The 23178-nt window shown below is 41.1% G+C and overlaps 1 long non-coding RNA gene across 1 annotated transcript in view; it reads right to left on the minus strand.

Moving 5' to 3' along the window:
• Positions 1-23178, minus strand: part of LOC145547424 (uncharacterized) — a 94232-nt gene that overhangs the window by 21257 nt on the left and 49797 nt on the right. The window contains exon 3 of the long non-coding RNA XR_014083831.1: positions 4551-4678. This is a non-coding gene — a long non-coding RNA (uncharacterized LOC145547424). The remainder of the gene's footprint in view (positions 1-4550; positions 4679-23178) is intronic.

Here is a 23178-nt window from a genome sequence, read left to right on the forward strand (position 1 = left end):
ACACTATTAGGAATAATTTCAGAGAAAAAAAAACATCTTTCAGGAGGTAAGTAATTAAACTGTTGTAAATCTTTTCTCATAAAAAGTTCATACATGTTGTGCATAATATTAACTGTTCTACACAGTGTAATAGATTGTGGTGCTCTCTTCACGTATGGCAGGTGTTCCCAGCTTGGCCAATTAGCTCTTGTTTTCTAGAAAGTTGTCTGAGAGGTCCTCAAAGATTCCAAATGTCTAACCTCTTTTACTAGACTTCCAATGACAACCTCACACGCCTTCATTTACCTCCTGATTTCCACTCTACGAGTCTCCAGCAAGATATTTTCTTCCAAAGAATCAGGGAAGAAATCTCAAGGGGCTGAAAACAAGATGCAAGATTAAGAAGAAGACAAAAAAGCATAATTCAGTGTCATGGCACTAGTCTATGATTCAACACTAGGTTTATCAGTGAGTACCTGGATTAATTCTATTCCTGCATTTACCCCCTTTAAAAAAGAAAAAACAAAAAAAACAAAAAACACATAGATGCCCCAGGACTCAGTGACTGACTAGGAAATGAGAGGGGAAAAAGGGATCAGAAGGATGCGGGGTTCCTGATGTGGATCACCAGTGGGTAATGGGCCCTTCACTGAGCTCACGATGGGCATTTCTACAAGTTCGGTGCTAGGCTGGTAAGTGCAGAACACATCTGTCTGCACTGGGTAAAAGACAGTGTTATAAAGAATGGCAGGACTAAGGCTATATTTCTATAATGTTTCGTAGTTCTCAAAGTATTTTCAAAAACACTATCTCTTCTGACACGCAATCTGACAAAGTACGCAGGTTAGTAGTTATCAATAGCCTTGTTTTAGAGATAAGAAAACTGAGGCCCCAAATGCTAAATGATTTTCCGAAGGTCACAGGGGAAATTGGTGGTGGGGTGGGGCTTGACCTTTAGTCTGCTGACTCTAAATCTTCAGGGCACTGAATTTAGTGTTTAATTATTTTTTCACAACTTCATGAATGTTAGGTTGCTGGTTTGCAATTAGAGTATAAATTCTCGGAAGCAGAGGATAATAGTGTATATGTAGTCCTGGAGTTTCTTGATCTCAGCCACAGGTTGTCCTGTGCGTTGTAGGGTGTTAGGTAGCAACCGTGGCCTCTACCCACTAGACCACTAAGGCCAGCAGTGTTCTCCAAGTTGTGGAAAGTAAATATGCAAGTAGTCATCCCAAATATTCCCTGGAGGGCAGATCATCCCAGTTGAAAATCAGTGATTTAGTCACTTCTCAGTCCTAGGCACAGAGGAGAAACCCAGTAAATTCCTGGTGATTGACTGAAAGCTTCCGTGCATTCTGAAATGCTTTTAAAAGAAACCAGTCAGACAGTGAAGTTAAAATGGTATGTAAGGTCAAGGACATTGCCTGTTTTAGAGTTTGGAATGGTGCCTAGCAAATCAGGAAGGTTGTGATGGTGACTGTGCTTGTGCTGATTAGCAGATTAGTTTTATAGGGATCAATTTGGGAAGAGAAGAGGGACATTGTTTCTTTCATACATAGGTATGTGCAAAATCCTGTGTCTCCCTGCACATGGCAATAGCGAGTCTTGAGTACAGGATGCACTCATGTATATTTCATTTGTTTAGAAATCCCAGTCACCACAGAGGAGCTCATTAAAGGGCTGTGAGTAGAAGGAGCCCAGGATTTGAGCACCTTGGAAGTGGAGTCTATTTCTATCTCCGCTGCTAACCGAGTAGTAAGACCTTTGGCAGATCACTGCCAGTCTCCAAACTCAGAGTCCTCATTCACAAACTGAGGTTGGAATGTATTATCTCATAGCCTTCCCAGGTGGTGCACTGGTAAAAATCCGCCTGCTGATGCAGGAGACACAAGAGCTTCAGGTTCGATCCTGAGTTGGGAAGATCCCCTGGAGAAGGAAATGGCAACCCACTCCAGTATTCCTGCCTGGAGAATTCCATGGACAAAGGCGGCTGGTGGGCTGCAGTCGTGGGGTCATAAAGAGTTGGACACAACTGAGCAACTGAGCACCCATGCACCTTCCAATGTGGACATTTACTGATGATTCCATGATAACAGGTTCTTGATCTTCTATCTGCAAACCTGGAGGTTGCATGTGTTTCTGAATTCAAGCGTTTCTGTCTTTCAAAGGTAATAAAGTGCATAAAACGTTTTAAATAACACTTTCAAGGGGGCTGAGGCAGCACTCTCAAATCAAACACATTAATGTTTCTCCAGTAAAATGTTTGGCTGTTCACACTTGGTGAAATAAATGAATATAATGAACAGCCTTACATCAGTTCAGGTAAGATTTTGTTGTCAAATGAGTTTGCCACAAATGCAAACAAACAAAAACCCTTTTGGTTTTTACACCACTTTTAACGTCAGAATTGTGGGTATGTAATCATGTGAGTGCAAGTCGCTCAATTGTGTCTGACTCTTTGTGATCTCATGGACTATACAGTCCATGAAATTCTCCAGGTCAGAATACTGGAGTGGGTAGCCTTTCCCTTCTACAGGGGATCTTCCCAACCCAGGAATCGAACCCAGGTCTCCCATGTTGCAGGCGAATCCTTTACCAGCTGAGCCACAAGGGAAGACTGTGTAATCATGTGTGTGTACTCAATTCTGATTAATGATAATTCATTAATAAATCAAGTTATATGTAAGTAAAATCTGCTAAATAAGCATAGGAATATTTTTTAACTCTTTGGGAGATATTTTATAACAAAAAATAAAAGGTCTTTTCTTAATATTTATTCTTCTGGCTTCCGAATTTCAAAGTTAACACAATAGGCTTTTTTTTCAGGCCTCAATTTTGATTCTAACATTTAATTATAATACAAAAAATTATTATACCAAGTAATGTGTATGAGAAAAACATAAATGAAAATGAAATGAATTCCTTCTTTCCCTTAGTTTTACATATAATGAATTTCACGAAAAGAATAACTGAACGAAAACTTCTCAAAATAAAGACAACACAATTTAACAAATAAAATACATAAAATATTTTTGTTTTATTTATATTAATTAGGGTCATGCCAACCTGCAGCTTGGCAAAACGAAAAGGGAACAGAATTCAGTGACTATCATTCCCGTGGCAGTGCTACGAGAAGGCTCAGGTGGGCTGGACATGAGTCTCACCCCATGGAGCTCTGTTTCCCAAATGACCATGAATAGTGCTGCCAACCACGGCACCTTCCTTCCCCCACTCAGCACTTTCTGTCATGCATTAATAGCACTCCACAACAGGAAAAACACCTCTGAACTAAATACACCGAGAAGTACCAAGTAGAGCATGCGTGCTCATGACACTGAAAGGGAAACTAAGGGAGTTGGAAGTGAAAGACAGGGAGACAGAGAATATTCCAGACCATGAGTATAGCACAGGGAACAGAGATGAGCCGGCAGTAAAATCATGCAGTCTTTCCATTGGGAGCTGAGAGCAGAACACAAGTGTCCTGCACTTTCTGTGAGCAGACAAGTTTGAAGCTGAAACTTGACACATTTCAAGCCATAGAGAAATAAAAGACGGAACGTGTTGGGGAAGGGACAGAGGGAGGAAGACGAAGAGGGAGGGAAGAGTTTGTGAAGCAGTGTTGGTTATGGAAAATTTCCATGAAACATCTGCCGTTTAAGTCGTCCATTTCATCACATTTATGACTCTGCTGCTGATGCTGATAAACGTCAGTCAGTGTGCGAGGCATGGGGAGTACAGTGAGGAACAAGACGTTTGAAACTTAGAGCTTGGTGATGTAAACAGACAACAAACAAGTAAGAGAAAAGGTTTCAGATAAATGCTGTGAAAGAGAACAATTGTGTAATCAAATGGAACTTAACCTGTATGGGATACTTCTGATGGGATTTTTTGGTAGAGGCTTTCAAGGAGGTGTTAGAAGGAGGAGAATAAGTCAGCCCTGGGAGTCACTCCCAGTGCCAAAGCCAGGACACGGGAGCACAGGAAAGTGCATGGAAGAGACGAGAGGTGGGGGGTGAAGTGGAAGAAGAGGCAGGATCCAGGCTGCAGGACCTGTAAGTCACAGTGAGGAGGCTGTGCTTTACGGCAGGGACAAGGAGAAGGCCCTGAAGGGCTTCAGCAAAGGACAGATGATCTGGTTTATATTTTCAAAGAAACATGTCAGCTGTCTTGAAAAGGGGCATGGGTGAAAGTGAGAGCACTAGTTAGCAGGCTAATGTGGATGAGGATATTGCAAGAATTTAAGAACGCTCTAATACCCTAAGACTAAGGGCTAGTTAATGAGAGGATGAGATATTACCTTTTCACATCATTGTCTTCCACGCTTATAATTTGTGTAAGTTTTACATGTATCTATTTATGTTGTCGACTTGAAACACCTATATGATTAAAAAACATTTATTTCTCGGTGTGGATGCTTTTTTTACACTCTAAATATGGACAAGACATCCACAAAGACCATCTTGTTAAAGACCTAAGCATTCATACTATCATCAGATGAACAATTCCTCTTTAACTTGTCCAGCTCCCGTAGGATATTAAAGACTTACATTATATTTCCTTTCAACCCTTACCTTCCTACGTTGAGAAATATCTGATTCATATAAACGCCCCTTTATTATTGTAGCTATTTTCAGTCCTCTTGCCTCTTTTTTTCCAATTGACTAGTGGATTTTCTTGAGGTGTAGAATTAGCACTGCATCTGAAAAGCCAAACATGAATCCTGTGTTTTATTGTGTTTCCTTTAGAGCAAAATTTTACCTTGTTTTGGCATTTGTATTATGCTTCAGTGAGTCAGAAGTTTGTTCCAGCTCAGAACCGTGAAAGGTAAGGGGATCAGCTCTATTCAGTATAACCCAGGCATGAGTGCCAGGAGATGAGAGTCATTGAGGGCCATCTTGGAGGCCTCCTACCACAGGACAGTAAACTAGAACAGGGAGGGGAATGGGGGGAGGAGTACATTATGGAACCAAACACACGACAAGGAGACTAACTGTTGTCCTTTAGGGACAATCACTGCCTGCTGATATTTACACCATTGAATAATCCCCTCCACCTGCATGTGGCCTGGGCTTGGCAACTCCCTTTGAATGAATAGAATAACATATAGTAAATAGAATATAGCATATGGGTTGAAAATCACTTCTGTGATTAGGCTACAAAAAAGACTGGTTTCCATCTTGCTTGCCCTTTCTTGCTCTCTCTCACACTAGTTTTGATGGATGCTGGCTGCCAGGTTATGAGCTGCCCTATGGAAAGGCTCTTGGGCTTCCCTGGTGGCTCAGAGGTAAACAAACTGTCTGCAGTGCAGGAGATGCTGGTTTGATCCCTGGGTCAGGAAAATCCCCTGGAGAAGGGCATGACAACCCACTCCAGTATTCTTCCCTGGAGAATCCCATGGACCGAGGAGACTGGAGGGCTACCGCCCATGGGGCCACAGAGTCAACATGACTTAGCAACCAAAACAAGAACAACAACAATGGAAAGGCTCACAGAGGTGGGGAAAAAAAGGAGGTTTCTGTGCCAATGGCATCAAGGAACTGAGATTCCCAGTCCACATGCCTATGAAGAGCTGAATCCTGCCTATAACTCCATCCAGATTTCTGAGCTACAGAAACTATGAGATAAAGAACACTTGCTCGTTTAAGATGCTATATTTTGAGATAATCCATCATGTAGGAAGAGAGAGCCAGTACCCAAGCCAGGAATAGCATTGTTAGTTTTTCTGCTGCCAAATTAAACTTTCTGAAATAAAGGTCTGATTCTGTCATTCCCGTGTTCAAAACCATTCAATAATTCCTCATTTGCCTCTAGAATATACCTAAGCCTCTCAACTTGGCAATGATGGTGCTTTATCACCAAGTCCCAGTATACCAGTTAATAATTGATTAGAGATTAGTTGAAGGCAACAATGTATAATTCAGATATCAACTGAGGCTGCTCTGTTCCCTTAAAAGCTGAATAAGATTGACTGCAACAACTACTACACAACTTTGTGAAAGATTCAGCATCCTTCCCAAGATTCCTACCAATTCTTGGTGGGTTTTTGTTCCCACAGTTACCTCTGGCTTCGTTTCACCTTTGCTGAAATAAGTCAGGGTAAGTGTTTAACTCTTTGCGACTCATGTCCAACTGTTTGCAACTCTATGGACTCTAGCCTGCCAGTCTCCTCTGTCCATGAAATTCTTCTGGCAAGAATACTGGAGTGGGTTTCCATTCCCTTCTCCAGGGGATCTTCCCAACCCAGGGATCTAACCCAGGTCTCCTGCATTGCAGGCAGATTCTTTACCATTTGAGCCACAGGGAAGCCCCATGGATTACCTCTCTATCCCTCACCTATTACTGTTCCACATCATGTCAGCCCAGATGTGGAACTCAGTCCTTTTCTTTGACACACACACAAAACCACACCCTTATACAACACTGTTGTGTGAAGCAGAGTTTACCAAATTTCAAGAATTTGCTTCACAGCTCAAATAACTTGAATATTAGACATCACTATTAAAATATATTTGGAGGGCAGAAAATAAAATATAAATTAATTTTGGTTTATATTTGCATAAACACAGAGAAGGCAATGGCAACCCACTCCAGTACTCTTGCCTGGAAAATCCCATGGACAGATGAGCCTGGTAGGCTGCAGTCCATGGGGTCGCTAAGAGTCAGACACGACTGAGTGACTTCACTTTCACTTTTCACTTTCACGCATTGGAGAAGGAAATGGCAACCCACTCCAGTATCCTTGCCTGGAGAATCCCAGGGACGGGGGAGGCTGGTGGGCTGCCGTCTATGGGGTCACACAGAGTCGGACAGGACTGAAGCGACTTAGCAGCAGCAGAAACACTGGAAAGAAACACTAGGAAGTAAAAAAGGAATCACCTAGTGGGAATGGTAGGAGTGGGGTGGTGGTTGCATAGGGACAAAAGTTGAACTAAGACATTTCACTATGTCTTAGTGACATAGACTGTCCTCTACGTCATTTTGATTTATGAATTATGTAAATGGTTTTATTTTTCAGAAAATTAGAATTTAAAAATTAAATTAAGAAATCATTAAGATGCCCTCCATTGGGAATTTCTCAGCGGCTGGATTCTGAACGGCCCTCTCCCCTCCCATTTCTTCTCCCATTTACACTCCCTCCAGAATTGAGTCCTTTTACTGCTCTAATCTAGATTTTTCTCACTCTTAATTCAAGCAAACTCTCTTTTATCCCTACTCTCCAATTCAGCTCAAGGCCCACTTTTCCACATTAAAAGTCTCACAAAAGTGCTCAGATGAACAAAGTAAGAACAGAGACCTAGGAGTGATACTTTTAAATTCAATTCCTTCCCCACTCCCTTCCATTAGGATACAGAATAAGGGAGGGGACAGGGGAAGAGGTGTCAATGGGGCTGTGATAGCACAGAGAAATTGGAAGGGAGGAAACCCCAGTGGGTGAGGCTTTTGGAAGGATCTCAAAGGGAATCTGAGCTTAGTAAACAATTTTGCTTGTGTCCAGACCCATTCAGAATACCTCTGCTTTCAGCAAACTCTCCTCGGGTTCATCCTGTTGGATACCATCTCCCTCTCCTCTGACATCCTGGCATACTTAATCTATATGTCTCTTGTGGCAAGAGCATCCTCTACCTTACATTTTAATTATTTGTTTTCATTTTGCCTATTTCAGGCTCAGCTCTTTTGAGAGAAAAGTAGTTACATTGCTTAAACGTACTCTGTCCATCAGAGATGATTATGAAGAACTTGTTGAACTAATTAATTCATTTAAGAATGTTAATAGTATCAAAGCATATCTTACATCACAAAAGAAATCTAATATTAGAAAATTAATATTGAAACACCTGAATCAAATGATCAAGAGGTTATTATTTTATAGCTCAATATGTTTCTGCATCAAGGTTTGTCATATAAGTTAAATGGACTGAGTCTGATAATTACTATCCCATGGGGCTTTAATCTGGGAAAAGGGAAGTCGCTCAGTCGTGTCCGACTCTTTGTGACCCCGTGGATTCTAGCCTACCAGGCTCCTCCGTCCATGGGATTCTCCAGGCAAGAATACTGGAGTGGTTTGCCATTTCCTTCTCCAGGGGATCTTCCCGACCCAGGGATCAATTAATCTGGAGAGGACTGTAAATATCTGTCTGAGAAAGTGTGCATTCATGTCTGAGATGAACCCACACTCCCTTCCTAAGTAGTGCAGCAGGGATGTGGAAGAAGGGCTGACTCTATTTGTCTCAGGTTGGTCTTTTTCTCTCTCTGGCCTCTTGTGTGTAACAGATGCAAAAGAAAGGCTTTGCAGAGTTATAGCTAAGCCAGCAGAACCATCTCCAGGGAGGATTCAGTTAACCTTCAATAGGCTGCACTCCATGGGGTCGCTAAGAGTCGGAAACAACTTCACTTTCACTTTTCACTTTCATGCATTGGAGAAGGAAATGGCAACCCATTCCAGTGTTCCTGCATGGGGAATCCCAGGGACGGCGGAGTCTGGTGACTGCCGTCTGTGGGGTCGCACAGAGTCGGACACGACTGAAGCGACTTAGCAGCAGCAGAAGCAGCAGCAGTTCATCTTTGGCAAGTTGTTGCTAAATTAAGTTCTGTAGATTAGTGGATTTCAGTCTTTCCACGCACCAAGCAGACTGTTCTTGCTCCTGTGAGTAAGCCCTCAGGAAGTTATAGCCATGATGATCCATGTGGGGGTGAGAACTAAAACTCAAGACTGGAGAAGTTTTCAGGGTAATAGTTTTTTTTTCTTTTTCTTTTTAATGTTAGAATGTAACAATACGTAGAATGCTAGCAGGTACTGAAACTTGCAGGTATGTTTTAAACAAGAACCTTTACCAAATGATTTACAAAGAAAAGACAGGTGTGTCTGTTGCATTTGTAAAGAAATGATGACATATGGTAATCAAAGACTAGGGAGTAGGTGAGACCCTTCTTCCCCCTTTTTCACAGATTTCACTGTACCTGGGAAGATAAATGTCAGACCTCTTATTCTAGGGGGAGTTTCTTTGATTTACAGCAGAACTTTATCTTGTCTTGAATCACATTTAACATTGTCAAGGAAGAAAAATGATATATACTCAGATATGTTTTGCTGAATTTCTTAAAAAGCATCTCAATTTTGAGTTTAGCCTCATTGGAAAATAATATGAAAATAGGTACTCAAAGTTTTAAAATATGCCTGTGATTCAACTAAGAAACTTCACTTCTGGAAATTTAACCTAAAGAAACAGTTAAAGCTTTGTTCTAAATACATACCTCTAAGAATATTTGTGTGAGAACTATTTGTAAGTATAAAGAGTCAGAAATAACCTAAATGCCCAACAATAGAGGATTGGTTAAATCAATTATAGTCCAGCCATATGCTTTACTATTATCCAACTCTTCAGAGGGAAGTCATAGAAAAAGTAGCATTGAAATTAAAAGATATTCACTACACATGCTTAACTTTAAAAATAATATATGTTACACACTATTAAAGAAAAACTCAACAGCTAAACTGTGTTGTGTTTATATATACTAATATTACCATGCATCTTCTGTATCTAAAACAGTTTTGTATTTAAATTGTTTTTAAAAAGTTTTGTATTTTGTATTTGTATTTAAATAGCAAACTGTATTTAAAACAGTTTTATCAAGTCGATATTACTGTTACTTTCACTTTACAAATGATGAATGTTCTCAAGGTCATAGGGGTAGTAAACGGCAGAACCACAGAAAAGACAGTGAGGGAGAGAAAGGGAGAGTTCAGAAGATAGAGATAGATGTATACTACACCACTTTGTTGGACAGCAGAAGCTATCACAACACTGTAAAGCAATTATGCTCCAATAAAAAAGAAAATAAACAGTAAAAATGGGCAAAATATTTTGACAAAAAAATTATCTGCTGCAAGATGTTAAAAGCTGTTCTTTCCATTTGTATGGGTTTGTGAATTTTGTTGTTTTCTTCTTTTTGTCCAGATCATCTGTAATTTTTTTCTCTAATGAGTCTGAGTTGATTTCATAATTAGGATTGCTTAGTCTCTCTAGTGTCTTTTCTTTTCTTTGGTCATTTTCAAGATAGCCTCACATTTATGGGAGGGCACTCTGGCTCACATGATCTTACGGTTGAAGGGATGGTGGGTAAGACATGAATCTATGCAGAATTCTCTAGATCTTGCTATGTTCTGCTGCAGAGTGGCTGGTCTCAGGTGTTTCTTGACCCCTGAGGTGCAATGAGTCTTATCTGACTTTTTGAATAAAGTCTTCCATTGCCAGTGACTACATAGTCTTTGGCCACTGGGGTCCTCATTCTCAGAGGACTCTTCTTCCCAATCCTAGCCTCTACAGATCAGTGATGCTCTAAGAACAGCTGTGCTGCTATAAGTCAGCACCTGGGCACATCTGCACCCCATGAAAAATCTATGTAGACTCAAGTATTACCTCCTTTTTTTTTATTGTGTTTTTGTTGGTTAGTCACTCAGTCGTGTCCAACACTCTGTGACACCATGGACTAGCCTACCAGGCTCCTCTGTCCATGGAATTTTCCAGGCAAGATTACTGGAGTGGGTTGCTGTTTTCTTCTCCATTTATTGTGTTAAGAGCAGATAACAAAAGTCCGTGAAGACAACTCAGATGTAAGAGGAACTAAAAGAGATGACAGTGGAGAACCACATGTCACCATTTGCCATGAAAGCTGTCAAGTAGAAGTAGCCTGAGCTTCGAGGTCACACAGAACATAAATTATAATGCAGCTTTGCTAGTTACTGAGGATAAGATGACCGGAAGTGACCAAATCTCTCTCATCATTAGTTTCCTCATCTGAAAGGTGGAGACGGTTACACCTATTAAATAAGATGTCCAGAGAATAAAAATCAGATAATGAGTAAATGAGAATAAATAATGTGTAAATGGCATAGAATAGATGTTCAGTAAACAGTGGCTAAACAAAACAGACCATCATCATTATCAACATCACCACTACCATCATTAGAAAAGGCATTGTATGAAAAACTAGAAAGCCGCTCCTGGTCCAGGCCTAGAGGAAGCTGTTAGAGGTCATTACATAGATAATGAGTGAGAGCCAGAAAAGAAGATGGGAGATAGATCAATCAGACACTTAAGGAAATTTTGCGTGCATGCGTGCTCAGTTGCTCAGTCATGTGTGACTCTATGGACCGTAGCCTGCCAGGTTCCTCTATCCATGGGATTCTCCAGGCAAGAATACTGTAGTGGGTTGCCATTTTCTCTTCCAGGGGATCTTCCCAACCCAGGGACCGAACTTGCATCTTCTGAGTCTCGTCCATTGCTGGAGGATTCTTTACCGCTTAGCCACCGTTTTCCTTCACCAAGGAACTTGGGGGGAAGGAAAATGAGGGTGTGTATGGGATCACTATAGATATGGAACCTGGCATGGTAGTAAAATCAAACTCCATGAAGCTGAATTTAGAAAGATCATCCTGTTTCCTCTGATGAGCCACACACAAGCAACAGGGAAAGAGGGGGAGGAAGAGGAGAAAAAATAACATCCACTATATTTAGACTTTCCCCTGATGGTGGTAAGGGCCATGAATCCTACAAGCATCCTCCACAGAAGTGGCTTCAGTATCCAGGCACAAAGCCCCCTCTGATCACAGAATATGTTGCAGCCTAGGTGTTCTCATGCTGCTTTTGCACAAGGCCTCACTTCTTCCTTCCCTCTTCTTCCTGTGCAAGGCCCTTTTAACTATTGAGAAACTTTTACTAACTGCTATGGCTGGCGTTGTGCTGGAGACAAGACTCCAGACACACATAGGTGAGCAAGATGGCTTACCACTCAGGATGGACATTTCAAGGAAAGGTGAGATGCCACAGTGAGGCTTTCTCTGGGCAAGCGGTCTATCCTGTATAGGATCTAGGAGAGGTGTTCGATATTTGTCCCGTTTAAGCCTGCTCTTGTTGCTGTTGTTGCTATTTCACTGTAGTTCTTTGAATTTATGGAGCTGTCATTTGTTTCTAGCCCACAGTGTGGCAGATCCCAGCCCCCATGATGAGTGCATGGGTGGAAGGCTCCATTGGTCTCTGGACTGTCCTCTCCAGGAACCCTACACAACTATCTGACCGATGAGCAGACATGTCTGCAGGCTAGATTGTTGTCTACTTCTCTGCCAGGCAGGAGAGCTCTATTGGGGAACATTCTATCCTGGAGTGAGTAAAATATTACTTATCTCCTCCAACAGACCAATTATATATGTCTGTGCCCACACCGCTTGCAGTTTCACAGCTGGGTTGTTGTAATGATAACAGAGAATCATTTTTGATTTAAATTAACATTACTATTTGCCTACAATCTCTTCTTAGAAGCTTTTTTTTTTTTAAGAAAAGGGAGCTGAAATATCTCATCTTAATCTATGCATATCTGATGTACAGAGATTCAGGAAAAAGCAATTTTGCCCCTTCAGAGAACTTGAAAATGAAAGTTTGCATTATTTATACCATAGAAATGCTTTTCTTCCATAATACAACTCCAGAAATCCTTTATTCAGATCATCTACTCTGATATAAATATTATGACCAAAAGTACAAGCCTTTGGCTTATTCTTTCCTCCAAGTCTTAAAAGTATCTGTTCATTTAATTAATGAGTCAGTCTCAAATCACATTTATTAGCATATGAAAACACTGGCCAGGCTGAAATCCCCAAAGTCTTCTGAAACTCAAACACATTAAAATCCAAAGTCAGCTTAATTGGTAGGTTATCATTATTTTTTAAGGACCTGTTAGTTTTGTTCCATTGCACTCAGTTCAACAAGTGGAATGTGCTGAGCCAGGCAGAGGGGAGAAAAAGATGCTCTCAAACACTTGAAAGTCTCCTAGGGCAACCACATCATTTCAACTGGATGCCTCACACTGGTTGCCATGGGAACTCAGAAAGGGAACAAGACAAGAGAGTGAAAAAGCTGGCTTAAAACTCAACATTCAATAAATGAAGATTATGGCATCCGGTCCCATCACTTCATGGCAAATAGATAGGGAAACAATGGAAACAGTGACAGATTTTATTTTCTTTGGCTCCAAAATCACTGCAGATGGTGACTGCAGCCATGAAATTAAAAGACACTTGCTCCTTGGAAGAAAAGCTATGACCAAACTAGACAGCATATTAGAAAGCAGAGACATTACTTTGCCAATAAAGGTCTGTCTAGTCAAAGCTATGGTTTTTCCAGTAGTCATGTACCGATGTGAGAGTTGGACCATAAAGAAAGCTGAGTGCTGAAGAACTGATACTTTTGAACTGTGGTGTTGGAGAAGACTCTTGAGAGTCCCTTGGGCTGCAAGGAGATCAAACCAGTTCATCCTAAAGGAAATCATTTCTGAATATTCACTGGAAGGACTGATGTTGAAGCTGAAGCTCCAATACTTTGGCTACCTGATGTGAAGAACTGACTCATTGGAAAAGACCCTGATGCTGGGAAAGATTGAAGGCAGGAGAAGAAGGGGATCCAGAGGATGAGATGGTTGGATGGCATCACCAACTCGATGGACATGAGTTTGAGCAAGCTCAGGGAGTTGATGATGGACAGGGAAGCCTAAAGTGCTGCAGTCCATGGGGTTGCAAAGAGTTGGACATGGCTGAGCAACTGAACTGAACAGTTTAGAGATATCTGGAGGGAGTGTTTACCAGACTTAAAATGTGAAAGATGTGTAGAAATTGAACTGGCCAGGGGAGAAAGTGGACGTCTACATTCTGGCAAAGTAATTTACTCATGTGTGACATGTGAGTTGGGCTTCCCAGGTGGCTTAGATGGTAAACAATCTGCTTGCAACGCAGGAGACCCAGATTCGATCCCTGGGTCGGAAGATCCCCTGGAGAAGCGCATGGCAACCCACTCCGGTTTTCTTGCTTGGAGAACTCTGTGGACAGAGGAGCCTGGCAGGCTACATTCTGTGGGATCTCAAAGAGTCGGACATGAGGGAATGACAGCAGGTAAGGACAGAGAAGTTTTAGATTAATCATAAAACATTGCTAGAGTCAAGCATTTTGGTCTACAGAAATGACAATTTCATATGGTTCCACCAACGATCAAGAGAGTCAGTTTCAGACAACTTTGAACTAATTCCAGGTGGAAGAATTTGCACTTCATCTTGCTTGGGGTGGGAAAGTAGTGAAGAATTGTAACTAGGTGAGTTTCCAGCTCAGATTTTAGATAGACTATTCTCACAGATGAAGAGGGTGGCCAGGACCACTTTACCCCTCATCTCCAGCTTCTCTTATTTTCTCCCATCTGGTCATAGCCTAGATAACAGATAGCAGAGGCCTTGACTAAGACTGAGGTACTAGTGCAGAGGAGCAAACATGTAATCACTAGAGAAAATCTGTTGGAGTCAGTGACTAATTTTCAGTGGAGAACATGAGAGAGAAGAAAGTCCCAGGTTTCTGGTTTGCTTCACAGGAGGGAATTTGGAGCCATGGGTGTTGACATTCAGCCACTAAGTCATGTCAGACTTTTTGCAACCCCATGGACTGCAACACACCTGACTTCCCTGTCCTTCACTATCTCGTGAAGTTTGCTCAAACTCATGCCCATTGAGTTGGTGATGCCATCCAACCATCTCATCCTGCCCTCAATCTTGCCCAGCATTGGGGTCTTTTCCAATGCTGTAAGGGATTGAACCTGGGTTTCCTGCAATGCAGGCAGATTCTTTACCATCTGAGCCACGAGGGAAGCCTGTTGGAGCCATTAACTCATACAGAAAAAAAAAAAGAGAGAGAGAGAAAAGGAGAAGGTCTGGGATGAAAATAATGAGTTTTGGATATTTGGGTTATGAGGTACTTGAGATAGTTATAGAGAAGGAAATTGAGTATAGGAGTGTAATCCAGGAAGGATTCTGATTTGGAATTGGAGATCTGGAAATTGTCAGATCATCAGGGGTCAGGGTGTCAGATAAGGCGGGGGATTCAGAACATGAGAGAGGACACTACTTAGAAGCATGCAGGTTTCCTGGGACTATAGAGATCTTCTGTTTTCTTTAAATGCTTTTTAACTGAGGAGGCTTTAAAAATAATCTTACTTGGAAGGCCAGCATATGAAAAAGAGTTGCTCTGGCTGAAATGGGGGTGAAAGCTGCAGAATCTCGCTTGCTCAGCCTCCCCACTTCTTTTTGTTTCCTTGAGATGGTCCCAGAAATCTCTGAGAAACACTTGGAAAATGATTGACCAGTGGTCAAAAAATACCTCCTGTGGGTCATATCCCACCCCACCACCTGCTTTTGGATAAAGTTATATTGGAGTATAGCTACACACACTCATTGTCTGCATTCACGCTATAGCAGTAGAGTTAAGTTGTGACATGGATTATGGAGACATCAGAGAGAAAATATTTCCTATCTGGTCCTTTACAGAAGTTTGCTCAACTCTGATCTAGTTGTTGTTTAGTCACTCAGTCGTGCCCAACTCTTTGCAACCCCATGGACTGTAGCCCACCAGGTTCCTCTGTCCATGGGATTCTCCAGGAAAGAATACTGGAGTGGGTTGCCATTTCCTTCTCCAGGGCCTCTGATCTAGACTAAACTCTTTATTTCACAAATGAGAAAGCTGAAATCTGGAGAATTTAAATGACACTTGAAAAGCTGCTTAGGCTAGAATCCAAATCTTGAGATACAGCCTGCATCGTCTTTTAAAAAGAGAAAAGCAATCCATTTAAAAGAGAATTAGCAATCAACTTGCCAAAGAATGAAATGGATACATTGCCACAGTAATTCTAAATAATAATAATTCTAAACAATAGCAATAAAAACAGCAATAAAAAAATAAAAAATAAAAAAAAAACAGCAATAGCTCTGAACTTCCTTTCACTCACTGTTGAATAAAATAGTTTTTAGCATTTTGCTGTTGTTATTATCTCTGAAATAAATTCCCTTTGTCCTATATTACTAACTAATTATTCTTCCTTAATTCAATGACTAACTTTATGTTAAAATGTGAAATACTGTGTAAATATTTTCCTACAGTAAATGAATTGCTTGCATGCTAAATTGCTTCAGTCGTGTCCGATTCTTTGAGACCCCATGGACTGTAGTCTACCAGGCTTCTATATCCATCGGATTCTCCAGACGAGAATACTGGAGTGGGTTGCCATTCCCTTCTCCAGGGGATCTTCCCGCCTCCAGGGGGTCAAATCCACATCTCTTCTGTCTCCTGCATCAGCAGGTAGGTTCTTTACCACTTGCGCCACCTACAGTAAGTACTAGTAGTAGTGTTAGTCGCTCAGTTGTGTCTGACTCTGTGACCCAGTGGACTGTAGCCCACTGGGCTCCTCTGTCCATGGGATTCTCCAGACGAGAATACTGGAGTGAATAGCCATGCCCTCCTCCAGGGAATCTTCCTGACCCAGGTAGACTGGGTATTGCAGGTAGACTCTTTACTATCTGAGTTATAGGAAAGTCCCACACAGTAGTAACATGGTTTTCCAAGATAGAGTCACTATGATTGATTCACAGAGGTGGGACACCTGCTTATTTATGCACCCTCCTTATACCCCAGGACGTGCCTGGGTCCCCCATCTCTCCTCCACGCCGCTTTCACCCTTTCCCTCATCTCCTGCCTTTCACGCATTCAGACACAAGCTAAGGGATAAGGGTGCAGAACCTTCAGAGCTGAAGATGTGAGGAGACAGGCAGGGGAAGATGCCCTGGGACCTGCCATCCAGATAGGGGTGGGCGGGACGGTCCTGCCTCTGCATCCCTCCTCCTCCTTCGGTCCAGCTCTTCCGGGTTTGGTTAGAGGAGGAGCACAAGGTGAGAGGCCCAGGCTGCAGAGTCTAAAGGCAGTTCAGGCAGCACCAGCTGAGAAGGAAAATGTTTCCCGCAGCTCACCAGAAAGATTTTAATGGAGTCATTTAGAGATCTGGAGTTCAAGAGACCTTTATTTGGTCTCGGGTCATCCACTGACAAAGCAATATTGCAAAACAGACCACTTTCTTCCATTTGTATCCTGTATTTCTAGAACAATGAAGTAAATATAGATACATGAATGGTAACTTTATGATGAGGTTTCTTTTAAGAATGAGGAGGGGGAAGATATCTGTCACAAATGAAAAGAAAATGGTTACTTCTGTAGATATATAAGCACTGAGATGTTTAAAAGTCTCAGAATAAAATTCCCATTGTGTTCAGTTAAGACCTTAATAGGTCATACCAAGTGGAGAAGAGAATGTGAAGGAGGAGCATAGCATAAGGATCATTATGAAAAAATGAGGCATTTAGCTCTTTTTGTAAGTGTACCAACCCCCTTAACATACCCATCTTCACTGGTTTTGTAAACCATGAGTTCTATTTCATATCATTAGCCAAGTTGATTTCAAATATAATGAAGAAAAGCATATGTAGGGTTAAATTCAGCCCTTGAGAGCTGACATTTTAGTATCATGCATTTATTTATTAACTATTTATGGAGTTGTTTACTATGTGCCAGGAACTGTTTTAAGAGCTTCATAAATACTGACTCGGAGAGTTACAGAGTATATCTGAAAAAGAACTGAACATGCATGTATAAAAATTGGTTCAGAAAAAAAGAAAAATATTAGAAGCACAGTTCAGGAAAAAGGGAAGCAATGTGTTGACAATTGGCACTTCATTTTATTATTATTCTCCTTCTACAGAGCCCCTCCTTTCCTGAGTACCTTGTTGTTTCACTTGGAGTATTTCTGTGAGAAAGATAATCCATGCCTAAAGGCGGCTCGGCCTGCAAGGGCACTTCATCTCCTTCTGAGGGTGCTCACATTAACGATAGGTTTTTTGTGCTACTGGGATTTAAAAGAAAAACAAAAATTGCTTACATTTCTGTTCTTTAAGTTATTCTACATACATCTTTACACAGATTTAAATATGTAACTTGTATTTAAATTTGAATTAAATTACACTATAATTACAGATTTAAATATGAAAACTGTGATACCAAAAAATTTATTTAATGACAATATTTGTACATTTCCCAATTACCAAGAACTTTCCATAGGTGTATAATAACCATTTCCTATAGCCACAGTGTCCTCAAGATTCCATTATTTTCCTTTCCTTTTTAGTTCATCTGAAAAGTGCTGTCCCATTCTTCCAGTTGGCTCTTCTGGATCTTTACAAATCTCCGACTTAGGCATTTCCACTAGATTTACAACCTCATTCATGCAAATGTGACTCTGTGTGTGTCCTTTTCTCCTTCAGTTTGCTCACATCTAACCAACTTTTATTCTCAGAATTCAGAGGCCTTGCATGGTCATCTTTCCTCCAGCCCCCTCCATCTTTTGGTCAGTGTGCTATTGGCCCTGAAGGCCTTGTTGCCTGAAGCCAGCAAACGGGTACATGAGTTTTCCATGTATTTCTGCTGTCTGAGCCCATCTATTTCCTGAGCTCATGCCTCATCCTCAAGTCCACTCCCTTCTAAGGCTCTGCTTCATATTATATAAAATAGGTATTTGAATCTCCTTTCATTCATTCATCTGACAAATTCTGTTTGTTGAGCTTATAGTATGTGCCAGGCACAGGTGTGTTATCTCTGTGTATCCAATGATGAGCAAAACAGACATCATCCCAGTCCTCATGGAGCTGGAGGAAGTAAACAAATGTTCTTGCAGTTGGGTTAAGTGCCTGGGAGGAAATAATGAAGGATCATTGAGGAGACTAAAACAGCAGACCTACTAAAAGTGGTCAAGAAAGGCTTCTTAGTAAAATGTCATGATAGCTGGGATCCTAATGCTTTTTCTATGATACATTTCCCTGATTTTCTCTTTAGGGACTTTCACCCTTGTCTTTCTTTCATCTTCTAGGATCCTTTCATAGAAGTTCCTTTCTCTGTTAGCAGAGCTCCTAGATTAACACACACCTTTGTGAGGAACTTTAAAAACTTGCTTTCTTTGTTGTCATCTGTTGCCTTAGAAATAAAAGAGTGCTATCATCTGGTGACCTACACATGGGTACATGAGCCACCAACTGTCCTCTACTATGGGGTCAAAATAAGATGCCCTCTGTAGATCATGGTCCTTGCAACCCAGCCAAACTTGGCCACTGGGAGAGAGATGTGGCTCCAGGGATAACATGACCAACTTTATCTTGTTTCCTGAAAATGCTTCTGATCAGCCTCTTTCTTCCCCAGGATATTTTTCTCAGGTTTTGATTTCTGAATTTCTTCCATTGCCTTCATCTCCTCTGAATGCCATATCAATATTCTCTAAACCATCCTCCACGTGTACAGCCTTAATGACTTGAAGCTCCTTTATTCCCTGGACTCTTTGCTTTGGGAGGCAGGAGAGCACAGTGGTTAAGCACACAGCCATACACTTGAACCCACACTTTACCACTTTCTAGCAGTGAGGTCTTAAACAATTTACTGACTTCTTAGATTCCACTTTACTCATACGTAGAGTGAGAACAGGTCATCTGTACTAATTTTCTATTGCCATGTAACAAATCACCACAAACTTAGTGGCTTAGAACAGCATGTGTGTATTATTATCTCACAGTTTCTGCAGGTTAGGAGTCCAGATAGAGCTTAGCCCGGCTCAGAGGAGCTCAAGTCCTCACCAGGCTGCAGTCAGGGCATCGACTGGGCTGCATTTTCATTTAGAGACTTGATAGGGGAAGAATCTGCTTCCAAACTCCCTTAGTTTGTTGGAAGAAGTTTTTTCCTTGCAGCAACAGGACTGTGGACCTCAGCTTCTTACTGGCTGTTGACTGGAGTCTGCCTTCAGATCTAAGATGTCGGTTCCTTGACTCATGGCTTCTTCCAACAAGGCTACTTACTTCTGTAAGCAGGAGAGTCTCTAGCTCAGGTCTGCCAAATAGGAGTCTTAAATGATGTAACACAATCACGTGACTTTCACTGCATCATGGAACCTAATCAAAGGGGTGACATCCTGTCACGTTTGCCACATTCTATTGTTTGAAGCAAGTCACACATTTGATCTGCATTCTGAGGATAATAATGGGTGTGGCACCAAGAGGCAGAGACCATTGGCTTCTTTTAACAGCTCTGTTATGTCCCCACAGTTATCTTTGACTTGCTCTTCAAATTTTTTCTATTTTTTCACTTCTGTGTTTGGAAGTTGGGGAAATATTTGTTTTTAGAATTGTCTGCACCAAAGGGTCACTACTGATTCTTTTACTTGAGAAAATTTTGGCATGTTTTAAAGTATCAGTCTCTGATATTTAGAAAAACTAATTCAGAATTCTCTCCATTGACCTTGTCTCTTATAGTAATAGCTTATATAGTACATATATCTCTTTCCAGGTGGTGCAGTGGTAAAGAATCTGCCTGCCAATGCAGGAGACACAAGTGATGTGGGTTTGATCCCTGAGTTGGGAAGATCCCCTGGAGGAGGGCATGAGAACCCACTCCAGTATTCTTGCCTGGAAAATTCAATGGACAGAGGAGCTACAGTGCATTGGGTCGCAAAGAGTCGGACATGACTGACCATGTGTGCATGTCATCATAGTATGTATGGTGTTTTAGGCACTGTTCTAGATACTTTCTCTATATTAAGCTAACTCAATTACTATACAGAAACATTTGATGAGATATCTACTATTATTATACACATTTTAAAGATGGAAATGAGGTATGGAGGAAAGAGGAAACTGAGGCACAGAGGGGAAACTTAGACACTTGTCTAAGGCCACATAGCTAATAAGAGATGGAACTAATATTCAGACTACAAAGTCCATCCTCTTGAGTATTTTGTTATGTTCCCTCTCATATTTTCATACCTTCTTGTTCCAACATTTTTCTTAACTTACAATAAATTTTTTCCCTCTCTCATTTCCCTTGTCCAAATGACCACTTTTTGAGAAACTCTGCTGGTTGGATGGCATCACTGACTCGATGGACACGAGTCTGAGCAAGCTCTGGGAGTTGGTGATGGACGGTAAAGCCTGGCCTGCTGCAGTCTATGGGTTGCAAAGACTCAGACAAGACTCAGTGACTGAACTGACTGATGCTGTGCTTAGTTCCTCAGTCGTGTACGACTCTTTGCAACCCCATGGACTGTAGCCCGCCAGGCTCCTCTGTCCATGGGATTCTCCAGGCAAGAATACTGGAGTGGGTTGTCATGCCCTTCTCCCAGGGGATCTTCCCAACCTAGGGATCAAACCCAGGTCTCCCACCTTGCAGGTGGATTCTTCACCACCTGAGCCACCAAGGAAGCCCTTTGAGAACCTAATTTCTTCTATTAGTACAGCAGGATCAGAAAAAGAAAGTACAGCGTCTCTCATAATCTCTATTCTTCTAGGCACATAAATGCCACGAACCTTAATGATGATTACTCTTTTTTGGAAGAATATTCTTGTTTACTGCTATATTCTTCAATTCTCTATTTATGCAAGTTGATCTGAAGTATTTGATTTCCAGTCACCTTTTAGTTATATCTGATCTCATTTGAATGTTTTCTGTAACATAGTTAAGTCCTATTATATCATAAACAGGACAAACACTATACTCCAAAGTCAAACTCACTTCTACACTTATTTTAGAGAAGGAGAAAGGAAATTAAAGCTTATCAATTGGCTCTTAGGCCAGAAGAAAGGGTGCTTTTTCAAATGTCTTATTTAACCTTCACAATGAAGCTATGAGGCATGTGGTTCCATCCTTATTTTACAAGTGAGAAGTGAGCCCTCAAAAGGATAGTTACTTCTCCCATAATTACTGATGGCTTGCTTTGATCCATCACTCTGTTTCCATATATTATCTTATTTAATATTTGGAGCAACCAAACCAGGTGGTATCACTTATGTCCATTTATAGACAAGGTTAAATAAATTCCCTAAGATCATACAGGAAACCTGGTTTATCTGACTTTAAAGACTATTTCCTTTTCTCTTTGCCACATCTTAGCTCCAGTTTCTGTTGGAGAATCTGTTACTATGTTCTTTAATCCTTCTTTATATGAATTTCTCAAAATTAGGGTAAATTCAAATGTCTACAGGACCAAGCAGGTGAAGAAAAGGGACTGAGACATGCTATGTGTCAGAAACACAACGGTGCAAACTACAATGCATGGAAGTGGCCACGGGTCCTAGACCGCATTGTTCTAGGGGCGCATGCACTGTACGAGCTTGAGGCTGGTCTGTGCAGAGTACAGGTTTAGAAGCGCTGCATCATTAAGTGATGGAGTCTCTCTGAGGGCTCAAGGGCCCATACTTCCATGTGGGAACACGCGTTAGGCTCCAGATCTTCAGATTTTTTAAGGTGAGACAGAAAGTTATACTTTTAAATTATACTTCCTGATTTACAATGACAGCAATTAATTCAGCTCTTTCCTCTTGAGCCTCCAGTAAAATTTCTAAATGCTCTCATGTTCCCTCTGGTTCACTTTACTTTCCTCCTTCTTTTCACATAATTTCATGGAATTTATTTTCCTTATTTCCTATATAATTTTTTTTAGTATATTTGCTTTACAATGTTGTTAGTTTCTGCTGTGCAATGAAGTGAATCAGCTACATGTATACATATATGCCTTCCCTCTTGGACCTCCCTCCCACTTCCACCATCCCACCCCTCTACGTATTCACAGCACCGAGATGAGCTCCCTCTGCCATACAAATACAATGGAATATTACTCAGCCATTAAAAAGAATGAGATTGGGTCATTTGTAGAGATGTGGATATACCTAGAGTCTGTCACAGAGAGTGAAGTAAGTCAGAAAGAGAAAAACAAATATCATATATTAACATATATATGTGGAATCCTATATAACCATCTCTAACTTTTCATATGACCTTTATTACACAGGGAAAAGACAACCTTCTTTGAACCAAGTTGAGAGGCTTAGAACAGATTCTTCCCTCACAGCTCTCAGAAAGAACCAACTGTGTTGCCACCTTAGTCTCAGATTTCTAGTCTCAAAAACAGTGAGAAATAAATTTCTGTTGTTTAAGCCAACCAATCTGTATGCTTTGTTACAGCAGCCTGAGGGGACTCATATGCCCTCTTTCACTTTGTTCAAGAGAGCAGCAGGGTAACCCTGTGACAACGTGAGTCTGTTGGGATATGGAAAAAGAAAGAAAGGAAAATAAAAGGAAATAGAAACTGTAATTGAATTCTAAAAAACAAACAAAAAACCCTTGAGTCTGTTGGGAGGGGGATTTCTACCCCTTGTGAGTTCTTATGGTGGCACTAATAACAAAATCGATGCAAGAAAGATGAACAGAAAAAAAAGAAATTTTAATTCATGTCACAGAGGTCTCACAGAAATGGGACT

This window comes from Giraffa tippelskirchi, chromosome 1, assembly GCF_054371585.1.
Source record: "Giraffa tippelskirchi isolate mGirTip1 chromosome 1, T2T-mGirTip1v1.2.pri, whole genome shotgun sequence".
Taxonomy (NCBI): Eukaryota; Metazoa; Chordata; class Mammalia; order Artiodactyla; family Giraffidae; genus Giraffa; species Giraffa tippelskirchi.